This window comes from Lepus europaeus, chromosome 1 (assembly GCF_033115175.1).
Source record: "Lepus europaeus isolate LE1 chromosome 1, mLepTim1.pri, whole genome shotgun sequence".
Taxonomy (NCBI): Eukaryota; Metazoa; Chordata; class Mammalia; order Lagomorpha; family Leporidae; genus Lepus; species Lepus europaeus.
This window is the reverse complement of record NC_084827.1, coordinates 133,927,139-133,953,730: the sequence shown is the minus strand read 5'-3', so window position 1 is coordinate 133,953,730 and position 26,592 is coordinate 133,927,139. Positions and strand designations below refer to the sequence as shown.

General features: G+C 43.7%; 1 protein-coding gene across 2 annotated transcripts in view; it reads right to left on the bottom strand.

The window, feature by feature from the left end:
- MFSD6 (major facilitator superfamily domain containing 6) overlaps positions 1-26,203 on the bottom strand; it is a 90,673-nt gene extending 64,470 nt beyond the window's left edge. The window contains exon 1 of one of the 2 annotated variants that reach the window (XM_062189263.1): positions 26,122-26,203. The gene's annotated coding sequence lies outside the window, so the exon portion shown is untranslated. Of the gene's footprint in view, positions 1-9,447; positions 9,501-26,121 lie in introns of those variants that run through there. The other variant, XM_062189272.1, reaches the window with a different exon arrangement.
- Positions 26,204-26,592: the final 389 nt, after the last annotated feature.

Genomic DNA, 26,592 nt, shown 5'->3' with positions numbered 1-26,592 from the left:
AATATAAATTAATAAACCATGCAAGGAACTGTATGCTGAAAACCACAAAATGCCGATTAAGACAAGTTATAGACTGGAAAGAGAGACATGCAAGCCACATATCCACGCAAGAATTAGTTCCTGTAATAGATAAAGATTCTCAAAACTTAAAAATACAACCAGAAAGTGAACAAACGATGTGATGAGACATCTGCCAAAGAAGGAACAAGAGCATAGATGCTAAGCACATGAAAAGAAGTTCAACCATTAGGGAAACGTCAAGTTAGATCCACAATGAGCTATCGCCGCATACCTCTGAGAATGTTAAAACAGTGACAACACCAGATTCTAATGAGCATGTGCAACTACAGGATTAGTCACATATTGCTGGTGGAGACATAAAATGGCACAGCCACTCCAGAAAGCAGTTTGGCAGTTTCTTATAAAACTTAACATTTCACTACCACATACCCAGCAACCTTACATCTGGGAATTTATCCCAGAGAAATGAAAACTTATTTTCACACAAAAACCTATACAGATGGTTATAGTGGCTTTATTCACACGAGTAAAAGATTGAAACAACCTAGATGTCCGTCAATGGACAAAAGGCTAAACAATGGTAGCGCACAGTCCCATGGAAGATCATGCAGCAATAAAATGGCAAAAATGACTGAGACACACAGTAACCTGGGTGAACCTCCAGGGAATGATAAGGAGTGAAAAGAGCCAATTTAAAAAGATTATATCCTAAGGACCAGCTGTGGCATAGTGGGTAAAGCCACTGCCTGCAATGCCAGCATTCCCTATGGGTACCGGTTCAAGTCCTGGCTGCTCCACTTCTGATTCAGCTTCCTACTAATGCGCCTGGGAAAGCAGCAGAGGATGGTCCAAGTCCTTGGGCCCCTGCACCCATGTGGGAGACCAGGAAGAAGCTCCTGGCTCCTGGCTTCGGATCAGCCTAGCTCCGGCCATTGTGGCCATTTGGGGAGTGAACCAGTGGATGGAAGATCTTTCTCCCTTTCTCTCTCTCTGTAACTGGGCCTTTCAAATAAATAAATCTTTTTTTTAAAAAAAGTGACATATTATATGAATGTATTCATATATTCTTGAAATGACAGAATCATTCAAATGGAGAGTAAGTGATTTCCAGAGACTTGGTGAGAAGCAGATGAGGTTACAAAAGGGCACTACAAGGGCTCCAGGTGGTGACAGAAATGTTCTAGATCTCAACAACATCAACATCAGTTGTATCATTGTACTCTAGCATTGCAAGATGTTACCACTGGGGGAAAATGAGAGCAAGCTACATGGGAATCTCTATTTCCTTCTTAAAACTGCATGTGAATCTACCAACCTCACAAAATGAAGTTTAATGGGGTAAAACTTAGTGTCAGTTTAACCTTGAAGAACACAGTAACTAGAAGAGCTTTTAGGATGCCAATAATATTTTTGATCTGAGTATTTTATGAATGTCTTCACTTTGTAAAAAGGTAATGAACTGTATCATTCTTCACCAAAAAAAAAAAATGAACTTAAGGACTTAGAATATGAAGAAGAAAAAAGGAAAAGATGACAACAGAAAAGAAAGGGTAAATATAAGATCACCCCAAAAGTCAAGCAACTAAAAAACAAGAACTCCAAGAACAGATTAAAGGAAGGAAACTGTTTGAAGTGATAATTTCACTTTTCTTTTCTTTTCTTTTTTTTTTTTTAAAGATCCAATCATTTATTTGAAAGTCAGAGTTACAAGCAGTGGGGTGGGGCACACAGAGAGAGAGATCTTCCATCTGCTGGTTCATTCCCTAGCTGGTCACAACAGCCAACAGTGGGCCAGGCTGAAGCCAGGAGCTTCTTCCAGGTCCTCCATGAGGGTGCAGGGATCCAAGGACTTGGGCCATCTTCCACTACTTTCCCAGGCCACAGCAGAGAGCTGGATTGGAAGAGGAGTAGCCGGGACTAGAACTGGTACCCATATGGGATGCCAGCGCCACAGGCGGAGGATTAAACTATTGTGCCACAGCTCCGGCCCCAAGAAAAGACAATTTTTTAAAGAATTTTATGTTATTTATTTATAAGCCAGAGTTACAAAGAAAGGGGGAGAAAGAAAGAGAAAGAGATCCTCCATCTGCTGGTTCACTCCCCAAGTGGACACAATGACCAGTGCTGTGCCAGGCCAAAACTAGGCGCCAGTAGCTTCATCTGGGTTTCCTACTTAGTTGGCTGGAGCCCAAGTACTTAGGCCATCTTCTGTTGCTTTCCCAGGTGCATTAGCAGGAAGGTAGACTGGAAGGGCAACAGCCAGGACTCAAACCAGCAGTACCCATATGGGATGCCTGGCCAGCTCTAGCTGTTGTGGGCATCTGGGGAAGGAACCAGTGGATGGAAGAGCCACAAACAGTGGCTTTACCCACTACACCACAATGCCAGCTCTGAAAACAAGACATTTTACACATGAAATTTCTCAAAATATGAATATCTCATGTATCCTTTCTCAAATTGTGCTCTGCCAAACTAAGTGGATACATCAAGAGAAAATAAACATCTGATAAGAAATCTACCCCATGTGGTTAGAATGTGGGTTAGGGGTGACTGGAGGTCCCAGGGTGGTAGCTGCACACCAGACACAAATGGCTTCCAGTCTGGCAGGAATGGAGTCGAGGTTCCAGGGGAGACGCTATCAGCTAAATGACACTAGTAAGACCACCAATGTACCTGGTGATGCCCTAAAAGGAAATTGAGACAACAGGTGCAGAGATTTGGTATGAATTAAGTACAGAACAAGTAAACCACATACTACAAGAAAACAAAAGGCTGTGCAACAAATGGAAAAACAACCATACTTTAGGCAAACAGCAATACGACACTAATGAAAATTGCACCTAACTACCTGGGGAGACAGAAATGAGGAGGTCAAGGGAGTACAGCCAGTCAGAGCAGGAAAGAGTGTTAGCTCTGTGTCTTCCACAGTGGAAGGATGACAATGCACACATTCAAAATTTAAGAGGTAAGAATGCAACAGATTGGAGAGAGGCGGCAAGATGGCGGAATAGGCAGGAAGCACACTTAGTCCGGGGGGAGAGAAAGTTTAATATAAGTGGAGATACTGCAGGGTCAAGGAAGAGTAGGGGATGAAACAGCAGAGGAAACTCTTCCGGAACTAGTGATTCACAGTGGACCTGCGTGGAGAGCGTGGGAGCCCAAGTTCGGGACACCAGCGGCAGACTCAACGCACCAGCGCTGGAACGCGAGGTGAGCCGAACCTCCATAGCCCGAGATACCAGCAGGCAAGCGGAAAGAGGAGGCTAGAGGGAACGAGGCTTGAAACTCCGTGGGGAAAAGTTCACCAGGCTAACTAGAAGAGAGAGAAAAAAAATAAAAAAAGTGACTGATACGGACACAAGTTTCTCTCTCTCCGCTCACCTCTCAAAGGCGAGCAAGACAGAGCAGGCGCCATTTTGGACATACGTCATAAGCAGGGCGACCTCAGGTCTGCACCAGCCCTGAGCCTAGCAGAAAAACCTGACTCTGTGGGGAGGGGTGAAATAACAGGAGATTAGCATCTAACTTGGCAACCCAGTGGGAGACTGCAGGAGAATTGGAGCCCACACTGAGGGCAGCAGAGATTCCCTGTGTGGTCCTTGGGAAAGAGCTTCCGATCTCTGGCTCCTGTGGGTATATCATTTGCCTGCTAACTACCTCCAATTACGTTCAGCTGTGCGGAATTACTTCCCTTTTGAATCAAAAAAAGAAAGAAAGAAAGAGAGATTTACCACACCTAACCTGGGAGTGTCATCCTTGACACACCCTCAACCCTGAGGAACCAAACACAGCTCTCAGTCCACACTCATCTCAAGCCTCTAAGGCTCCACTGAAAGCAGACAGTCCACTTAATATAGAGCCATAGTGTAACAAGAAAAAACACCACAGTGAAGAAACCAAATATCTCCAACATGCCAAACAACAAACGCAAAAACCAAGCTAACAAGAACAAGGAAGAAACTATGACGCCCCCAAATGAAAAAGACACCCCAATTCAAGATTATGAAGATGATGAGATCGAAGAAATGCAAGAAGCAGATCTCAAAAAATTGATAAGAACATTAAGAAGTTCTCAAAAACAAATTCTTGAACTACAGAAATCCTTCATGGACAAGATAGAAAATCTCTCTCGTGAAAGTGAAATATTAAGGAGGAATCAAAATGAAATGAAACAACTAGTGGGACAAGAAACTCTGATAGTAACTAGAAATCATAATGAAATGAAGAGTTCAATAGAACAAATGACAAACACATTAGAGAGCCTTAAAAACAGAATGGGCGAAGCAGAAGAGAGAATATCAGACTTAGAAGACAGACAGAGAACAGGAAAGGAAACAGGCAAACCAAAGAAAAGAAGAAGAAATTAGAAATCTAAAAAATATTGTCAGGAATTTACAGGATACTATTAAAAAACCCAACATTCGGGTTCTAGGAGTTCCTGAAGGCATGGAGAGGGAGAAAGGATTAGAAGGCATTTTCAGTGAGATACTAGCAGAAAATTTCCCAGGTTTGGAGAAGGACAGAGGCATCTTAGTACAGGAAGCTTATAGAACCCCTAATAAACATGACCAAAAGAGATCCTCACCACGACATGTTGTAATCAAACTCACCACAGTGAAACATAAAGAAAAGATCCTAAAAGGTGCAAGAGAGAAACGTCAGATCACTCTTAGAGGATCTCCAATTAGACTCACAGCAGACTTCTCATCAGAAACCCTACAAGCTAGAAGGGAATGGCGAGACATAGCCCAGGTACTAAGAGAGAAAAACTGCCAGCCCAGAATACTATATCCTGCAAAGCTCTCATTTGTGAATGAAGGTGAAATTAAGACTTTTCACAGCAAACAGAAACTGAAAGAATTTGTTGCCACTCATCCTGCCCTGCAAAAGATGCTTAAAGATGTCTTACACACAGAAACACAGAAACATGGTCACCAATATGAAAGAAGGTAAAGGAAGGAAACCTCACAGCAAAAGATCACAGGAAGCTCAATTTCTCTTTGACATAGAATTAAACTCTGATGCTCTGTTAAAGCAATGTGTTAAAGTAATCTATTATGTTCTCTTGATGTCTGTTAAATTCTAATTGTTCAAAAACAGCTGAATTTTTATTAAGAGCTATGGGTTATTTAAATATGTGCTTTTTTCAAAAATTTGAATAATCACCTTGTAACAATGATCAAATTTGGTCTATGTTATGTCATGATTTTAAGGAATCTTATTTCAACCAGATATTTTGGATTTTGAGCCTTCTTGGCATTCTTGACAGGCATTCAAAAAATCAAAGTTTCAAACAATCTGGTCTCTAAAATTTCCAGTAAATCCTGGACTTTGGTTTTTCCAGTTTGGGCCCAACTGAAAAAATCGAAGGACCTATGTCTCTCATCTTATAGAGACACCAACTAATCAGTCTATTTGGAGTATATTAGAAGGACTGTCAAGATGTGATGTGGTACCAGACTTTAAGTTTCTATAATGGAAAATGCTATTAATACAAATGTTTGAGAATTAAAAAGTCTAATGATCTTGTGTTACTAGACATGATAGTTATCTTAATGAGAAAGCCCCAGAGGCTTAAAAGGTTAAATACTTGTAAAATCCTACAGGTGCTTTCAAAAATACTGTGAAGTAAGCAAGTGCCTCTTGTTGGTTGATGAGTTTATAATTTTAAACATGGCGACTTAAAGTCTTTTGTCATCCACAGTTATATATGATGTGCTGCTCATAAAACTAAAGCGTTGTTGGTTCTGTGTTTAGCTGTCCTCCTATAGGTTCCTATGGACTTTTTCCAGCCACTTTTATTGTATTCAGTACTTTGGGATGGCTCTGTAAACAGATGAAGCCAATAATGTATTAACAGTACCAACTGAGAGAAAGTATGGTTAACTGAGGTTACTAAAAAGAAAAAGCAATTCAAATCAATTGGCAATCTACAAAAAGAGTTAAAGATTTTAAAAGCTATTATTAAAATTGCTATATTGGTCTATTATGCTATATTATATGTGTGTACATATTGTATGTCCACATGGGGAAATTTTATTAAGAGTTTTATTTTAAATGGCTTATAGATAAGATTGTCCATAAATTTAAGCTGCTGAAATCAATCAAAGATACATTTTAATTTGTGGGACCTGAATCTGTGTATCATATGTTTTAGACTTGTTGGTAGAAAGAAACTAAAAACATTTTAGATGGTTGTGCTTAAGTTTACTGGCTAAACAAACTACACCATGTTAGATAGTTAAGAGGTGTTTTCAAATACATGATTCTTAAAATTTATAGAAGGCATTGGACCTTCTGGTAAATGTTTTCTTAAGTTGTTATCTAATGGTTGAAACGGTTTGCTAAGTATTCATGTGATATTGCTATTGTCAGCAAGCGATCTAGGACTTGCTCCCTCATTTCTCTATTCTAAGCCCAACTTGTTCTTTCATTTCTCTATTCTCTTCAAGGTAGGAAACTAATTCTATTATGAAGGAATCTGTAGGATGCACAATTTAATCTTTAGACCTTATAAAAGAGATGGCTAACATTTTTCTGCAATAGCATAGCCAAAATAAGAACTCAAATAATAATCTCATAGCTAGATTCACTTCGCCATCAGCGAAGTATACAATAAGTAGAAAAAACCTCCCTTTCAGACCAAAGGGAAAGAAAGTTTTAAAGTGAGAATATAATTTTCCTCATGGGCATTGTCTACCTTAGAAAAACTACTACAGAACATGCCTGTGACTATAGACTTGTCGTTCAGGCCACCGAAGATTAGAGATGGGAAACGGGCACTCCCTTGACTTGCATCCTCTGGTCTGCTTTAACACAAACCAGGAGGAAAAGAAAGCTTGGCATCAGAAGCAATGGGTGGCAGGCCTATTAATGGCTGATCTGTACAGTGATCTGCCCTCAAGGAGACCCAACAGACCAGTCCACTGCAGTGGCTTTCAATGTGGTAAGTCTGGGCTTCAGCAGAAGTCAGCTTGTGAAGAGCCCTGGCAGCTCTGCCAAGAGTTGGATCACTGGAAATGGACCTGCCCTGGAGTCGAAGGATGCCCAGGTCAGAGCCACAGATTTTATTGGCTCTAAGCTGAAAAGCCCTTCACTCAGCCCAACTTCCAAAGTGACCACTGCAGCTGAGGGGATGGTCAAGTAGGGTCAGCAACATTGCAGGCAGAACTGTAAATTTCTTGTTAGAGATGCCCCCTGCCTTTACCTGGCCAGCTCTCCTCCCAGGCCAGCCAAGTAATGAAAGTCAACAGAGTGCCTTCCCCTAGGAGGTTCACACCTCCCTTAGGATATACCCCATGTGAAGAGATAGATAGGTCTGGGCCTCTGAATTTACAAGGCCTAAAGCCCACCAGATTATTATTAAGCCCCTTCTATCAGGTTCTATTTGCCTCTCAATCAGAAAACTTAATTGTAGCTTAGACAGCACCTTTCTTAGCTCCTCTAATAATGACTCTGTCCTTTGTTCTAGGCCCTGTCTAGTGCACTTGGGCCTCATTCCTTTGTAATCATAACCTCTACTCTACCACCAATGGCTCTACTCCCAACCTGTGTGTACTGATGGTCCTCTTCCCCACTTAATGCTGTATAATTGTTCAGACCTGGTTAATGCCACTCTTAGGATCATTGGTTACTATCCTCACTCTGTCTTTTATGACCTTGTCTAAATATGATCAGAGTCGGTAAACTTGGAAGGCTTCCATAGCCGTGGCAACTCATGACGACAGCCTAGGATGGTTACTGGCGCCATAAACTAGAGTGTCAATGTGTTGGGTCAACAACAGTTGCCACTGTGCACTTGCTCCTCATGTGGGATCTCTGTCCTTAATGTGCTGTACATTGTGATTTAATGCTATAACTAGTACTCAAACAGTATGTTTCACTTTGTGTTTCTATGTGGGTGCAAACTGTTGAAATCTTTATACTAAATTGATCTTCTGTATATAAAGAGAATTGAAAATGAATCTTGATGCAAATGGAAGGGGAGAGGAAGCGGGAGAGGGGAGGGTTGCGGGTGGGAGGGAGGTTATGGGGGGGGGGGAAGCCATTGTAATCCATAGGCTGTACACTGGAAATTTATATTCATTAAATAAAAGTAAAAAAAAAAAAACCTATTAAAAAAAAAAAAAGAATGCAACAGATTATGTAAAGCTATACAGGTGAATACCCAACAACTGCCTCAAGGCAGAAAAACTCATCTCTGGGAGGATAAATGAGAAGGGAAGGATGCATGTCTGGGGTTTCTAGTGTTTGCTGCTGTTACTTTTTTAAACAAATGCTGCAAACAAACTCATTTTTCAAAACTACATATGCAAAGCTTCTTTTTAAAAAATGAAAACTTGAAAGATAAAATGGGGCAGGCATTTAGCACAAGGGTTATGATGCTGCTTGGGATAGCCACATCCCTTATGAGAGCCCCTGGGATCCAGCCCCCCACTCCACTTCCAATACAGCTTCCTGCTAGTGAGCATCCTGGAAGGCCGCAGGCGATGGCTCAAGTACGTGTGTCCCTGTCACCCACATGGGACGTGGGAGACCCAATCTGAGCTCTCAGCTCCTCACTTCGGCTTGGCCCAGTCCCAACTACTGTAGCCATTTGGGGAATGAACCAGTAATGAAAGATCTCTCTCTTTCAGGTAAATAAAAGCAAATAAATTTTAAAAATTAAAAAAACGGAGTACAGTTATATGAGCTTCATCTTTGCAAAGTCAATAATTAAAACCAGCTACTAGTATCTTTCTATCATTGACTACAAATATGTTCCACAAATGTACAGAATGTCTGATGGCATAAATTTGTCAAGTGCCCATTAGTGGCCTTTAATTATTTATACACCATAAATCAACTGTTTGGTCTTTAACAAGTAGGTCAGAAAATGGCAGAAAGTCCCCCTTAAGGGCATAAATCCCTGAACTGCCCTATAATGATGAAGAATCAATGCTTAAATGCTAATATAAGAAGCAAAATATCTTATATCAGGTGCTGATTTAAACCTGGATGAGTGACTTTCTCCCAAATTATTCTTTCCTGGCTATATTATTCAAATAACTACTATAAGGTTATATAAGGTTTCTCTTGTTACATAAGTCCAGATGTTATGTAGATCTCAAAATATGAACAAATGAAAAGTAGTTAAGGAAATGCTCTGTAATATAACACTCAGTACCTTTTACATGAATGTCACATTCAGTAACTTTCATATCAACTTCAAATCTAAAAATACAAACAAAACTCTGAATTCAGGGCATTAATTTCGAGACTCAGTATTCTTAAGTCATATTTAGATTTGGATAAAAAGGAACCAAAACATGGAGAAATTACATTGTAAACACAGTAATAAAGTCTAACTACAGTCATCCGTGTAATCAGAACATCAGAAACAAAAATAAACATACTGGTGGGTGTTTTGCATAGCAATTAACATACCAGCTGAGATGACTGCAGCCCAAAAGAGTGCCTAGGTTCAAATCCTGGTCCCACTCCCAATCCCAGCTTCTTGCTGATGTGCAACCTGGGAGGCAACAGGGGATGGCTCAGGTAACTGGGTCTTTGCCACTCATGTGGCTCAAGTGGTTGAGTTTTGGGACCCCGGCTTCCACCCAGCACAGCCCCAGTTGTTGCGGGCATTTAGGGAGTAAACCAATGAATGAAAGCTCATTTGCTCACCAATCCCCACCCCAATCTGCATTCCAGATAAAATCAAAATAGAGCTTTTTTTTTTTTTTTTTTTTTTTTTTTTAAGAAACAAGCCAAAAAGCCCCTCTGTCTAAAATTAAAGTATGCTTACAGTAGGACCTCTTTAGCTGAATTAATTTATATTTAACTTGTTGTAAGTTAAATGTAGACAGAGTATGTGTGAAAAACAGTAAAAATATTTATATGCTGCATGAGGTATTTAATATGTTTACAAAGTAAGAGGAGGTTTTGTTCATTAAGAAGTTGATCAGAGCAGAATGTTTGTGTTCCTCCAAATTCCCAAGTTTAAGTCCTAACCGACCATCCGATGGTATCTGAAGGCAGGCTCTTGGGAAGGTAATTATCCTCATGATGAGATTGCTGCCCTTACAAGAACAGGAAGACAGAACCATCTCTTTCCACATGCACTTGCTAAGGAAATCCCAGGTAAGGGCACATCAAGTAGATCTATGAGCCAGGAAGTATGCCCTCATCATAAACCATACCTACAGGCACCTTAACAGGCTGCAGAGCAGTGAGAACTAAACTGTTCTATAAGCCAACAGGAAAAGGGTCCTCACAAACTCCGTGGAAAATGTGCATTCTGGAAAAACTGCAAAATTTCAGGACTTTCTGCACCAAGATAAACTTTTTATTTACTTATTTTAAATTTTAACTTGAAAGGCAGGGGGACAAAGCCTAGGAGACAGAGAGTGGGAGAGATCTTCCATCTGTTGGTTCATACCCTAAATGCCCACAACAATCAGGGCTGGACCAGGCCAAGGCCAGGAGCCTAGAACTCACTCCAGATGTTTTAATTCCATTTTTCCCATGAACTCTTCCAAGTCACCTCATGTATGGTATTTTTTTAAGCAGCTGAAATAGATGAAGACAGGAGTCAATAACATGACTAAGGAATATTTTGCTAAGAATTTCTGCATCTTCAAGCCTTTTTAAAACAGAAAAAGACATTTCAAGCCGTCCACAGACATTTATGAGCTTCTCCAAGAAGTCTTCTCTGCTGCGGGTTTGTAGCGAACCCTAACTGGTTAAGGAGGGCTTCTGCTGATTTTTCTGAAAAGCAGCAAAGCTTTCTCACCTAGCACACGCTAATCAACACCACTACTGTGAAAACACAACACAGCCTTTGAAAACCTGGAAAGTCACTCGACCAGTTCCCATTCTGAGTCATTCCAATAGCAGGTATTTCTGCATTATTGATGAGAAGCAATCAAATCATTCTTGTTAAAATTGATAGCTTTCTTCATTAAGTATTTAAATTAAGATGGCTCAAACATAAATACAAGAGTATGGAAATGGGTTCAGCCTTTGAAGAAAAAAAAGACACCCCGGAATAATAACTTCCAGAGGTCAGACTGCCAACATGATGATAATGTGTGCTATAACGGGGATGGAGAGGGACCAAGCCCTGGGTGACACAGAAGGGACATTCTTTCTTGTTCTATTGCCATCGTAATGCAGCGCTGCTCAGAGACCACGACAGAAGCTGCGAAACAGGGAAATGTACTCGATGAGCTCTTGGGGCTAATTCTACCTTGTCAACTGCTACTGTCCATTCTTAATGCCACCGAGCAATGAGTCCCAACACAGGACACTAGCTGCTACTGCAATTTAGCCTCAGCACAGACACGGGGAAATCACATCAAAGAGTCCCAGAGTGCTGGTTTTCACATATGACACTTTTATTTTATTTTATTTTTATTTTTTTTGACAGGCAGAGTGGATAGTGAGAGAAAAAGAGAGAAAGGTCTTCCTTTTTGCCGTTGGTTCACCCTCCAATGGCCGCTGTGGCCAGCGCACCGCGCTGATCCGAAGCCAGGAGCCAGGTGCTTCTCCCGGTCTCCCATGTGGGTGCAGAGCCCAAGCACTTGGGCCATCCTCCACTGCCTTCCCAGGTCCTCCACTGCCTTCCCGGGCCATAGCAGAGAGCTGGCCTGGAAGAGGGGCAACCGGGATAGAATCCAGCGCCCCAACCAGGACTAGAACCTGGTGTGCCGACGCCGCAAGGCGGAGGATTAGCCTGTTAAGCCACGGCACCGGCCCACATATGACACTTTTTTAAAGATCTATTTATTTATTTGAGTTATACAGAGAGAAGCACAGAGAGAGAGAGAGAGAGAGATCGATCTTCCATTTACCCCTTCACTCCCCAGATCGTCGTTGTACCCAGGTCTCGGCCAGGTCAAAGCCAGGAGCCAGGAGCTTCCTCCAGGTTTCCCACATGGGTACAGGGGCCCAAACATTTGGGCCATTCCCCACTGCTTTTCCCAGGTCACTACCAGATAACTGCATTGGAAGAGGAGCAGCTGGGACGTGAACTGGTGCCCACATGAAATGCAAGCATTGCAGGTGGCAGCTTAACCTGCTATACCACAATGGCAGCCCCAGACACACACGACATTCTTGAACACTCAGTTCAACCCCCAGCATTTTCCAGAATCAAGCTTTCTCCAGAGGCACAGCAGGCAATGTCAATCTAACAGATCTTTTTAAAAACAGGATGACTTAGCATCTGCTAGATGTTTAGCCAAAGTCATGAAAAAGAAATTTAACATTGGCTTTGTAACAGTTGCACAGGCTAAAAGGGCATTAAAGTGTGGGAGGGTGAATGACTATTTTGGAATCTTCCTCTTCCTTTTGGGGCATTTTAACCTGATTCCTTTAGGGCTGAGACAAATGGTGAAAAAAGTCAAAACTGGCCTTGGTTCCATCTGTCCTATTTCCAGCTTGAACCCTCCAGGCATTCGGTGCTGCCACAGGCTCCCAGCACTGCTACCAACAGCATCCCCTGGCTTGGAAACTCCTCTCAGAAAGCAGACCCCACCACCCTTGTCCTTCCTGATGGACCTTTCCCAGCCCCTAGAAACACCTGCCTGACAAATGATGAACAAACTGATCTCCATCACTCAAACTGACCCACAAGATGTGGCTCTCCTGGCTTTACAACATACGTATACCTCATAGGTGCTCAATGGGCTATATTATCATCGTAACTATTACTAAGTGGAACAGAACTGCACAAGTAATATTTGCTACGGGGTTAGCACATATCAATTCCTTTCATCCTCACAACAGCTCTCATCTACGTTATAGACAAGGAAACTGAAGCACAGAGGTAGCAAATAATTAGCCCAAGGTCATATATGGCGGAAGTAAAAGAGATAGGACTCAAACCCAGAGCATCTCTGCTCCTGTCAGGTACTGCCTACGGACACATGGTGTAACTGTCAGGGGTGTCAAACGCTCGGTCTTGGACTTCAAAGACATGCATTATAGTCGACAAGAGGAGCCCAAAACACAAGAAAGCATCAAATGATGTGAATGAGCTAAATCATGAAAGAGAAGCCACCTAGCATTGCGTAAGTAATTAACAAAAAATGTTACAAATAATAGAGATACAGGGCTGGCACTGTGGTGTAGAAGGTAAAGTGGCCGCCTGAAGCGCCAGCGTCCCATATGGGCACCGGCTTAAGTCCCGGCTGCTCCACTTCTGATCCAGCTCTCTGCTATCGCCTGGGAAAGCAGCAGAAGTTGGCCCAAACCTTGGGCTCCTGTACCGGTGTGGGAGACTCAGAAGAAGCTCCTGGCTCCTGGCTTCGGATCAGCACAGCTCCAGCCATTGCAGCCAGTTGGGGAGTGAACCAGAGGATGAAAGACCTCTCTCTCTCTCTCTCTGCCTCTCCTTCTCTCTCTGTGTAACTCTGACTTTCAAGTAAATAAATAAATCTTTAAATAATAACAGAGATACTCTCAGAGTTCTGAGCATAAAGTTGATGCTTCAGACAATTATCAAGGCTATGAGGGACTTACATGAAATTTGAAAAAAGGGGAGGGTTTACCTCTAAGCAAAGATAAGTGGAAAATGAATCCAGGATCAGGGAAAAGATTTCTATTAGGGTTGAAGGGCACATGAGGCTACCAACCAGCAATAGATTACAGCAGGCCTGAGGGATGACAACACAGAGAATAATAGAATTATATTAAAAGTACAGACATTCATTGTTTGAAAAGCTACAGCTATAAATATAGCACCAACCACAACAGGGCACACTCACATGGTGATGCAGGCTTCCCCTGGTGAAGGCTAGACGGTCCCTGCCCTCAGAGCCCAGTGGTGAGAGACAGGGTGAGTACAGGCGCAGCACACTGTGTGAAATACCAACACAGAGCAGGAACAGGTGACTTACAGTCTGGGGAGTGGGCATGGCAGAGCCTTGAGTGACTCACAGGAGCAGCGTGGGGGGAGGTGTGGGTGGCTGACCCAGAGTACCTTGCACATAGCACTAAGGCGTGACCGAGCAGTGGATGGAAGACCAACAAAGACTGAAATCCAAGCTCTGCCTCTCCCCAGTTGTGTGGCCTTAGAAAAGCTTTTAACTTCTCAAAGTCTTAGTCTCCTCATCTACAAATTGAGGAAGAAAAAAAAACAGTTCCAGTAGCGTAGCTGTGGGCGTGAAAAACCTTAATGCATGCTAAACTCTTAGCACGGTGCCTGCCCTATACTAAGAACCTGTAGGTATCACTGCTGTTGAGAGCAATGGGGTGCCACTGAAGGAAATGAAGCAGGAAAGTGGAGTGGCCATATCTGTATTTTTCATAGGTCATTATAGCTGCAGTGTGGAAAATTCACTGCAGGGCTTTGCTCCTGCAACCCCTAGTAAGCATTTCTTAACAGTTGAATTTTAATGTTCTGGTCTTCTTCTTGACAGGGAGAACTCAAGTCCTGTGATGGTATCATTTCAGAACAAACTGCTTCATGAACAGCTCCTAATGCAACCTGAATAACCTCTGGAAATACAACAGACTTACAATATTTCCCTGACTCCTTGCTCTCCTTCTCCGAGCTACCTTAGGATCTAAAGGTAATTTTATTGCTATCTTTGTATAGACCCCTCTGATCTGCCCTCGAAACAGAAATCTATTACTTCACATATTGTCCTTGACTCCTGTAAACTCTCAACAAATACTGGCTACTTTTGACAGGCACCTGATGACAATATACATATAAGATATGATTTAAGTTGGCAATCAGTGGTTAATTTTAGGAAGTAGAGCAGACAGAAGTCCCTTTGTTCTCCTGGCTTTGATGAATCAGTGCTTCTCTTAGCCTTCTTCTCTTTATCATCAAATGGAGATAAAAACACAAACCAAAAGTCAGCTCACTCACAGAGGGGTTCTAGGACTTACATGAAATAATACATGGAAAACCATTTTGTTAATTCAATATGAGCATTTGGTAGTGGCTGCAGTCTTATTCCAAGGTATTAATATTTCACAATTGCTGAGCCTTCAGTAGGTGTTGTAGCACAGCAGGTTAAGCTACCTCTTGAGACACCCAAATCTCACATGGGACTCTCAGTTCAAGTCCTGGCTACTCAGTCCTTCTGATCCAGCTTCCTGCTAATGCATTCTGGGAGATAGCAAGTATTGGCTGAAGTACTCAGAGCCTTGCCACCCATGCAGGAGACCTGGATGGAGTTCCGAGCTCTTGGCCTCAGCCTGGTCCAGCCCTAGCTACTGTTAAGTACTTGGGAAATGAACCCGCAGATGGAAAGACAGAAGATTCCTCTCTCTCTCTCTCTCTCTCTCTCTCTCTCTCTCTCTCTCCCCCCCCCCCCTCCCTTCCCCCTCTTCTCTCTCTCTTTCTCATGCTCTCCCTTTCAAGTAAATGAAAATAAACTTTAAAAGAAAAAAACCAAACAAACCCTGAGCCTTATTTTGCAATAATTATAGCAGCATTCTTCCCAAGGGAGTGCTGCAAAATTCTCTGGCACCACCCTGAACCAGACTAGAATTTTAACCATTGCTCATGAACCTGTTCATGCCCGTTTCCAGGTCCACAGCATTAAGAGGAGTAGGGGACACTGGATCACTAGAGAGAACCCTGTTTTTTGTTTGTTTGTTTGTTTTTGACAGGCAGAGTGCACAGTGAGAGACAGAGACAGAGAGAAAGGTCTTTCTTTGCCATTGGTTCACCCTCCAATGGCCGCCACGGCCGGCGCAGCACACTGATCCAAAGGCAGGAGCCAGGTGCTTCTCCTGGTCTCCCATGGGGGTGCAGGGCCCAAGCACTTGGGCCATCCTCCACTGCACTCCAGGGCCACAGCAGAGAGCTGGCCTGGAAGAGGGGCAACTGGGACAGAATCCGGTGGCCGGACACGGACTAGAACCTGGTGTGCCAGCACCGCAAGGTGGGGGATTAGCCTATTGAGCCACGGCGCCGGCCCAAGAGAACCCTGTTGTATCATAGACTGAAATGATAACTAAGCATCTCCAGGCAAGAAGTAACTTTTCATTTAAAATACAGCCCTGTGGAACACTGGGGTTTGTAATATCATAAATCTGGAAGAGGGGCCAGCGCTATGGTGCAGCAGGTTAAAGCCCTGGCCTGAAGTGCCAGCATCCCATATGGGCACTGGTTCTAGTCCCAGCTGCTCCTCTTCTGATTCAGCTCTCTGCTATGGCCTGGAAAAGCAGTGGAAGATGGCCCAAGTGCTTGGGTCCCTGCGCCCACGTGGGAGATCCAGAGGAAGCTCCTGCCTCCTGGCTTCAGATCAGTGCAGCTCTGGCCGTTGTGGCCATCTGGGGAGTGAACCAGCAGATGGAAGAACTCTCTCTCTGTCTCTCCCTCTCTCTCTGTAGCTCTTTCAAATAAATAAAAATAATAATAAAAATAAATAAATAAATAAATCTGGAAGAAAGAATCTATAAGCCTCGCTAACATTTTCTTCAACATACCTGAAAAATAAAAGGAAAGAATTCTTTTGATGTTTTAAGGATGGGGGAAATAGCTTTTAACTATAAACATAGCTTTTGCAATAAAAGCCAAGTGAATTTTTGCTTTCACTTTGTGAAAAAAAAAAAACAATGAAATGTCAATAAATTTTTATAATTTGGGTTCTTTATAACATATCAACCATCAAAAAACAAATGCCTATTTATGTCTTGTAGGCTTTTGATTAAATATAATGCCAAGCCATAGTTTATAATATAAATCTGAAGCAGGCCTCAGAATCTCATTCCCTTCTACCTTTCAAATAAACCTCTTGTCTTAAAATAGTCCAAGGGGAAAGAGCAAATAATAGTTCATATTACAGCATGTAAAAAAAAAGTTTTAGAAAATGTATTAAATCTTGCGAATTTCTCCAACAAAAGATTCAATAAATGTTCAAGATGCAAAGCAAAACTAATTGAATTTGCTGCTGATCCAGTACATTTGTTAATAAGGAGAGATTTAAGGGGTCACAGAGTTTTTGAAAGGAGAAGCAATGTATACTCATTGTTCCCTAAACAAACACCTGCAGTCGGGTGGGTAATGGAATTGTTCACTTAGGGTAACCAAACTAAAGAATGTTCCTAATATTCACTGTACTTCAATTGTGGAAGCTTAGAAACCCTTTCTCTGCTAAAAGAATATTACAAATATTGGGAGTTCTCAAGTTAGCAAACTAATAGAATGCAACAGAGTGCAAACTTTTTAAGGGGAAATTCTTCTGGATTTTCAATCTTTTGCTTTTTCAGCAATTCAACTCACCCAGGAATCACCAGCCAGAGCTTGAAGACCAAGCCTGCCCTCCCACCTTGAGCCACAGCAAGTGGCATGGGAGCACCAGCCACTGGTGGCCTCCAGGGCAACGATTCCAACCTGCCAGAACCATGGAGTAACTGCCAAAGGTCTCTGAAAGCCGTAAATAAATGTAACACACACATGCATTTTCCTTGTCTTCACAGATATGAGGGTACTTGAAAAAGTTCATGGAAAATGAAAATAATAATGTTTCTTTTGGAGCAAAATATTTTTGAAGTTCATGCATAATTTTTTCAGAATGTGCACTTTCCACAAACCTTTTGAAGACATATTCATATTAGCTTTCAATCCTCATGCTTTTCTCAGATAAGAGACTGAAACTATGATCATGTGGGAGAGTGGGAAACCTACTAGCATTGCAATGGTGTCTACAAACTGTTTACTAATTCTAGGACAGGTAACAAGTTAGGAGAGGAGAGGAAAGAGGAAGGAGAAAATCTAATCAGAAACATCCCAGACCACAGCAAAATTAGGAGCCCCCATGAGTTAACACCATTTGAAAGCCATCTAGACAATATTATCAAATCATTTACTATTTTAATGAATATAGATTTGTTTCTTTGCCAAGATACTCACACAGAAAATCACAGATTATCTTTTCAAAGCATGAAACAAAAGATTTTGAAAAGGCTAGTGCTGAAAGCAGTTATTTGCTAAAAGTTTTACAAAAGATTTTGCTCAATAAATTATAGCTTTTTATACTACAGAAGCAATTTATAAAGAATGTACATTAGGTTTTAAAAAACACAAATTACAACCCAATTTGAATGGTTTCTGGATTGTTTTAAGTCTATATGAATCCCTGTTTTGTATGCAGAAACATAATTTTTTGAAATCTTTTTAATAAAGGACTGACATAGGTAAATACAATGAGTTCAGGACTATGGGTCTAAGACATTCAAATACTAGAACAGAAAACCAGACTGTAGAAAAATAAGAATTACAATGAGAAAAAACCCACAATGTCAGGTATCATCAACATAATATTAGGTCACAGCAATAGCATTATATGTAATGGGTCCTTGATCAATGTCTGTTCAATAAAAGAATATCATTTGTCAATTCTGAGACTATTAGACACTGAGGAAGTTAACAGGGTTAATGAAAGCACAATCTTTTCATAAGACAAGGCATCTTAAACAGAAATTTATAGTCGCTTCCAGGGGCAGGCATTTCACACAGTAGTTAAGATGACACTTGGGGCCAGTGCCGAGGCTCAATAGGCTAATCCTCCGCCTGCGGCGCCGGCACACCAGGTTCTAGTCCTGGTCAGGGTGCCGGATTCTGTCCCGGTTGCCCCTCTTCCAGGCCAGCTCTCTGCTATGGCCCAGGAGTGCAGTGGAGGATGGCCCAAGTGCTTGGGCCCTGCACCCCCATGGGAGACCAGGAGAAGCACCTGGCTCCTGGCTTCGGATCTGCGTGATACACCGGCCGCATTGGCCATTGGAGGGTGAACCAACGGCAAAGGAAGACCTTTCTCTCTGTCTCTCTCTCTCTCTCACTGTCCACTCTGCCTATGAAAAAAAAATTAATTAATTAAAAAAAAAAAGATGACACTTGGGACACCTGCACCCCATATCCAAGTGCTTGGATTGAGTCCTGGCTCCACGTCCAATTCCAGCTTCCTGCTAATGTGCACTCTGGAAAACAACAGGTTATGGCTTAACTGGTTGGGACACTGACACCCACTTGGGACACCTGGCCTGATTTCCAGACTACTGGCTTCAGTAAACGCAGGCATTTGGGGAGTGCTCCAAGGGATGGAAGATCTCTCTCTCTCTTTCAAATAAATTTTAAAATAAATAAATAAAACTTTTAAAAATACAAGTTCTTCTTTCTCAGATATATCTTTTATGAGATTATATTTAGACAAGAATACAGATCTCAAGATTTAAAATGCATTTTCCTATAGACATGCATCTAAATTCAACAGTTCTTACTTATATTCCCTAAGTGGACTGTAGTCTAAAAGAATAATGTATATCTTTAGCACATTCCATTACATATAATCTAAAATTGATTAATTTTCTGACACTGTTAGGATTCTGATACATTTAGAGCTATCATATGCTGTCAAATTCTAATGTCATAATTACTCTCTATCTCCAGTCCATTAAAGAAAAGGGATACTTTAACAAACATGTCCTACCAATCCTTTTAAAAATGAAAATATTCAATGCAGGTGAGCATGAGGATTGAAAGACATTCTCATTCACCAGAGCTGAAGTATAAGCTTTCTAGAAAGCAAAGATTTAAGTGCAATGATGTTTATTGCAGCAGTTTTCATAGTAACTGAAACCAAAATAAAAAAGCAATCAGTAACAGGGTCAGTTAAATTAATTATCCATATCATGAGAAACAGAACTTGCACAGGAAAAAGCACTACACTAAGTTGAAAAATTTCTATGTATATTAAGAGTTCATATTTGCAAATCTATGTACTTCACACAAAATGTATTTCAGAGAAAGACTTGAGGAAAATAATACCAAAATGTTACTAGGCTTACCTCTGTGAAGTAAAATTAAAAGATACTCTTTCTCTTATGTTTGGCTGGATTTTTCTTCAATGAACATTTATCACTTTTAAAATACACACTTCGGACATTGTTTTAAACACAGGACAGGGGCTGCTGCCTGCAAGGCCAGCATCCCATGTCAGAGCACCAATCTGAGTCTTGGCTGCCAGGCTTCCAATCCAGCTCCCGGCTAACAGGCCTGGGAAGGCAGCAGAACACGACCCAGCTCTGTCACCTACATGAAGCTCTGGGCTCCTGAATTCAGCCTGACGCAGCCCCGGCTGTTGTGGCCATTTGTAGAGTGAACCAGCAGATAGATGGAAGACCAATCTCCGCCCCTGCCCCCCATCACTCTGCCTTTCAAATAAATAAATCATTAAAAATAAGTTAATGAAAACAGGACCTTCAAGGACACTTAGAAGATTAACAGAAAATGTAATTAAAAGCTTCTTGTGGTGCAAAACTTTGAAATCCATGCATATGTGGGGTGTTCAAAAAGTTAATGGAAAAATGAGGATTTTTTTTTTAAACACTATGTCTATGGATTTCAAGCTTTTTTGGCCCCAAAATACAAGTATCAGTTCCACTTTTTCCTGAACATCTTTAAGTCCTCTTGACTTGTGTAACAACTGGAAACCCTTGATCCTGGAGTTCCTGCAAGATCACAGTCGCCAGGTGGAAGCCTGATAATCCCTGTGCCTTGTGCTCCCTAGGTGCAGAAAGGCTGGAGACAAGGGCTTTGAGACACCTTGGGGTACTGTACCTTTGACAGGGAGCCTCAGCATATAGAAAATAAATGTCAAATGTGTGTCATGCTTACCCTTCTCAAAGTATGAAACCGTCTTTCATGTATACCCCCTCATAAAGGCAGACTGGGGGCTCATTTGTCCACTTACTACAATTCTGCAGACATCACTCTGAAGCAGAATTAAGGCGGCACTCCACAATAGGAGAAGCAGTCTGAGTCTCCAGGATCATCACGTTCAACCAGAACAGCGCATTTCTCCCGAGCCCCAGAGAGACACTTGTCACTCTGCATGCTTCTGCTCTATGTGTGCACTGAGAGGCTCTGTGCTTTGCTCTGTAGGAGAGAAACCTTACTTAACTGGGGTCCATCTCACGCCTAAAAGTACCTAGAGCAATTATAGGAGGATTCCCAACCTGGTTCATAGGGACCCACTGGTGCCACTGTCCCGGGGCCCCAGTTTCTCCAGGAGTCCTGGCTTCTCGGGGCCATATCTGCCCTCCCTCCGGGTCAGTGCAGAGGAGTCATGGTACGTGGGTGTGTTGGTTGATCAGGGCTCACGCTGAGCTGGCCGTGCAGAAAGCACAGGGCACCTGACTGTGGAGTGCAGCTCTTTCTACGGAACCCCACAAGGCAGCTAACTACCAGCGCAGACTCATTACTCACTTTCCCTTGGCACAACCAACCCACAAATCAGGCTTGGTCAGGCAGCACCAGTTCCTCTTTCTAGTTCTCCTTTTTTATCCTCCACGAAGTCACATCAGAGCTCCCTGAGGCCACTGCTGACTCACAGCTCCCCTGTCTCTCCATCTCTCCAGGCCCACTTCAGGTCTGGGATCAAAGCTCTTCCAAATGTTTTGGACTTTCCTGTTTTCTATGAGCAGAATGTTTCCCAGCTGTGTCCCCCATTCTCGGCATAGCCCAGTTGCACAGCTCCTGACTATGGTTTTTCTAACCTCCAGAATTTCTTCCACCTTTGTCCCAATCTCTCTCATTCCATTTCCTATATCCTAAAATGAGGCAGGACCATGAGCCAACACAGAGCTCTCATTCGGTTCCAGACTCTAACATCCCTGCAACCCTCCATGAGCACATCCATGGCTTAGCCGCAGGTACGCTGTGTTGGACCAAGGCAGAGAGAGACTACTTTGAATACATACCACACTTGGCGTGTCGTTTTTCCTTTTTAACTGGGATACCACGTGATGTTTCCTTTTTATGGGCTACCATGTGATGTTTCAATATATGTATAATGTTCAAATCAGGGTGAATGTCTATCTACTCATTTTCTCTTTATAGTGAAAACATTCCTCTTGCTCCTGCTCCTCCTCCTCCTCCTCCACCTCCTTTTCCTCATTCTCCTTTCTCCTTTTTTAGGGACACGGTAAACTATCATTATCCATTAGTTAACTCTACTGTGTAACAGAACACTGGGTGCAGTTTTTGTTGGTGCCCAGGTGAGAGCATGTGCCCACTTTTTCTACAGCAGACACATATTAGCATATTCAGATAAGCCAAGGTTCAAGGGCTCCACATTTGTTACTTTTTTAATTATTTGTTTTGGTTTCCTGTTTTGGCCTCTGCACCAACACATCAAACATCTGAACAAATGACACTGATAATTTCCTAGAGTTACCAGCCAACTACCTTAATTGAGAAAACAACATTTTACCAACAGGAAACAATGTCTTCCAAACAAAACGGATCTACAAAACAAATGTTACTGACTCCAACAATGAGGTTAAGTATTGGATACAATGCCACTCAGGGTTTAGAAAATCAAGCTGGCGCAAGCCCCTCACATCCCTGGAATGCAATAAAGTCTGGTAAATGGCTAATGTTGAGTAATTAACCATGGTTTGACTCCTGGCTGCTCCACTTCTGATCCAGCTCTCTGCTGTGGCCTGGAAAAGCAGTGGAAGATGGCCCAAGTGCTTGGGCCATGGGAGACCCAGAAGCAGCCCCTGGTTCCTGGCTCCAGATCAGCCCAGGTCCAGCCACTGTGGCCATCTGGGGAGTGAACCAGCAGATGGGAGATCTCTCTCTCTCTCTCTCTCTGTAACTCTGCCTTTCAAATAAATAAATAAATAAATCTTAAAAAAAAAAAAAAGACATCACTTGGCATGCCTGCAACCCACAGTGGAGTATCTGCTTTGGAGTTCTGGCTGTGCTGCAGATCTCAGCTTCCTGCTGATTTCCAGTCTGGGAGGCAGTAGGTCAACAGTTCCAGTCCATAGGTCCCTGCCACCCAAGTGGGAGATCTGCACTGAGTTCTGGGTTCCTGGCTGCAGCCTGACCAGCCTGGGAAGTGAACCAGCAAACGGAAGGTCTTTATACCTCTCTCTTTCTCTCATATAAAATGAAAATAATTTAAAATTTTAAGAGTCAAAAATAAAACATAATTTTAAGATTACTTCTCAGGATTACCTTTATTACATTTATCATGAACCATGATTACTCAGATTTCCTTCATGCATGTATTTTTGATTCTTAAAAGTTTGAATTTATTTGGCTCTGTATTTCTAAGTCTAAGAAAGGAAATGAATTGATTTTTAAGGACTCTGAATTGCAATTTCTGCTAATTTTACTGGGCAGAACTGTGGGGGTCCCAATATTAATACAGTAGACTACATTACCTTGCTGCTAAAATTGCTGCGAGGCAAACTTCACCTGAAGTCATCCAGAGTGCCACAATTTCATGAGCAGACACAGCAGGTAAATTGATTTCTCCTACTCCTACCTTCTCTACCAGTTTGTTCAGGAGAAAATAACCACGCACCTAAGGACAGCATCTACTACCAAGACCAGGAAGAAAGAAATTCTGTCACCCTAGCCTAGCTGGTAGACTGCTGTATGCACCAAACCACTCGTGGTAGGGAAGAAAGTTGGGGAGCTGTAGAACATGCTATGGTTACTGCTGGAAAAGGTAAAAACCAGTCATCTACAGACTCCTGGCTCTTTGCCTCCACACTGCCTCCTTGAGTTCCCAGAATGCCACCCTTCTCTCAGATCTCCGGAAGTCTCATTTCTCTTTCCTATCCACATTACACAGTTTAGGCACATTCAATTTTCTCTTATTCGGATTTTTATAAAGTGAATTAATTCTATTCTTTTTTTCTCCTTTCTAGTTTATATAAAAGTATCCTTGTTCCAAAAAAAAATTTAACCCCATGCATAACTTTAAAAGATAGAAAGTGAAACACCATCTTATCTCTACCCCAATGCCACCACTTTAAGGTAGCAATTGTCAACAGTTTGGGGACAAGCAGGTTTGCATGTGCCTGTGTGCAGGCTTAAGTTCTGTATATAAAGTTTATCTTTTTCACTTGATATATCTTAATTTTCCCCAAGCCAGTGCACCAAAGCTGCTGACATTTTATTGCATTTCTCCCTTTCCCCACAAGAATGCTTAATCAGAATTTACTATCAAAAGAAATAAAACAGAAAACATATCAGCCTAATACCAAATGTGTCTTTGGTGGTATCAGTGTGGGTTGTTTTTTTGTTTGTTTTTAGTGCTTTCAACCTAAAAATGGTGAGAACAAACAGGTAAACATGCATGCATTCATGCACTGTGAATATACAGATATCCTAGGTGGATAAATGTGAGCTTATGGAAGATGTGTATGTTGGAATGAAGTTCATGTTCAAAGGCTAGAAGTGAAGGAAAGCAACTGCGCAGGCTGAGACTCACTGGGTCCTGAGTAGGGACGGGCACCGTGTGGAAATTTCCTGGAGTCAGACACGGGGACAAATAGAACTCCACGTCGAACTGCGTGTGTGGTTAGTGTAAGCTGCATAACCTTTCATGAACGACATTAGGGGCAGAGATTCAGAAACTGTTTTAGATGATGACTTCCATACAGCTAGTGCTCAAAAAAATGCCTCTCAATAATCCAGAAAGCGGACGGAATGGAATGGGTGATTCAGTATCCACTGTCAAATACCAGCAAGCCTTGCTGTTTTGTCTTTGTATTTCCATTTGCCTCCATGTTTTCATACCTATTTGCAGAGACCCAGAAAGTGTCAGAAATAAGTTACTGTATACAGCTTAGTAGCTCTAGTGCATTACTGAAACACAACCCTTCCTCTCCAGCTCCCCCACAGTACCTGGCACTGGGCTCAATAACAATGTCCCAGCCATCTCCTAAGCAACCCTAAATTTTACTTACAACTTGTGAGCAATAAAAGCTGGATAACTACCACGAAACAGCTGCAAATGTCCTCCACAAAGGGAAAGTGTCAAAAGCCAAGCTTCCCCATGACAGGAACCCCCTCCTCTCCTTTTACTTAACAAGGCCATCAATGATGCATACACCTTTAGCTGGCTGGTGCCCATGGCTTGGGGAAGAGACGTTCTGCCAACGCCAGGGACCTACCAAAAACACATCTCCTTTTACCACATGCTGTTGCTCAGCGTTGTGGTCACTCACCCTTTACATTCACCTATGCTAAAACATTAGACTGCCGCAAAATCACAGACTTCTGGGAGAACACGTGGCCATTTTACTATGCAATCCTCTTCCTTCTACACGGGAGCAAACCGGGGCTCAGGAAGATGAGACATGCCCAAGGGCACACAACAGCTCCTACTGAGAACCCGCTGGGGTTAGTACCTCAACTCTCTATGATTCCTTCCCACGGCTATCAGGCAAGGTATTCTATGTTCCAATAGTTCCATACCGTGCTTATTAAATATTCTGAGATGAAAGGCGATGTCTGTGGTTTTTGAATGTGTGTAGGAGGCAAGATGCACCGTGTACCGATCGACCTTGAGAATAATTAATCCACCTGTCTGTCCACGTGGGGAGACTATAAATGGGGGGGGGGGCAGTTGCATTTTAATTTTTTTTTTTTAACCTAAACTGACAGAAATCAATCAACAGGACCCAGGACTAGCAGCCTCCATTACCATGCCCCACAGGGCTGCAGCGACCCCAAGCTGAAGTAAAGAAGCACCAGGTGCGGGCATCTCCCGGGACGGCAGCGGGCAGGGAAGTCACCTGAGGAGGCAGACCGAGCCGATGTCCTCCTCCTGCCACACAGGAGGCCACGTTCTCGTCCCTGCGGCTGCTGGGGGCTCGCGCCTCGCCCTTCCTCCCGGGGATGTTTATGGCAAGGGCGTGAGTGAGGCTCGGCCGCGAAGGGCCTGGCCCTTGGGGGGCCCACCCCTCTTCTTCATCCCGGCGAGCAGCTGCCGGCGCCCGGCGAGAGCTCTCCGGGCAGCGCCTTTGTTTTCCCGACTCCAATTACGTTTGCGGAAGTGCTGCCAGCGCCCGGGGGCGCCCGCGGCAGCCTCCCCCTGCACCCCGCAAAGATGACACCCGCTCCCGCAGCCGTGAGAAGGCCGAAGGCGGCTGGCGAACGAGCGAGGCCGGCGGCGGAGACACACAGCCGCCCTCCCCGGGGGCGCCCTCCCCGCGGGCCCCCTCCCCCGGCAGCAGGTGCGCGCCGCCCTCGGGGGCTCCCCGCCCGCGCACGCGGGGCCCGGCCTCCGCCGGGGGCCGGGGCGGGGCTGCCGGGCCGCCCCCTCCTCGCGCGCCCGCCCGACTCACCTGCGGCTGCGGCGCTCAGCTGCGCGGGGAGCGGGGAGCTCTCTCCCCCCGGCGCGGGGCGGCGGCTCGCGGCGCCGGGGCGGCGGCTGTCGAAGCGGCGCGCACCATCTCGGGCCGGGTCTCCGGTTCCTGGGGGCTGTGACGGGCGGGGCGCGGCGGAGGGATGCGGGCAGGGCGGGGCGACCGGGAGCCGCGGGCCCCGCACCCGCTGCCGCCACCGTCTCTCCTCCCCCTCCTCCTCCCGGGGCTGGGCCTCCCCGTCGCTGCCGCGCTCACCACCGGCTGGACCCGTTTCTGGGCTGGGCGCCGAGGACCGGCCGCCAGGTGCAGCGCTCCGCCTCCTGCGGCGGCGGCGGATGCGTCGGCCGCCCCCTCCCGGCCCCGCGCCCGCCCCGAGCCCCGCGGGACCCCCGGCCTCAGACCCCCAGAGAAGGCGCCGCGGGGCAGTGGGCAGCCGCGGCCGGGCGCACT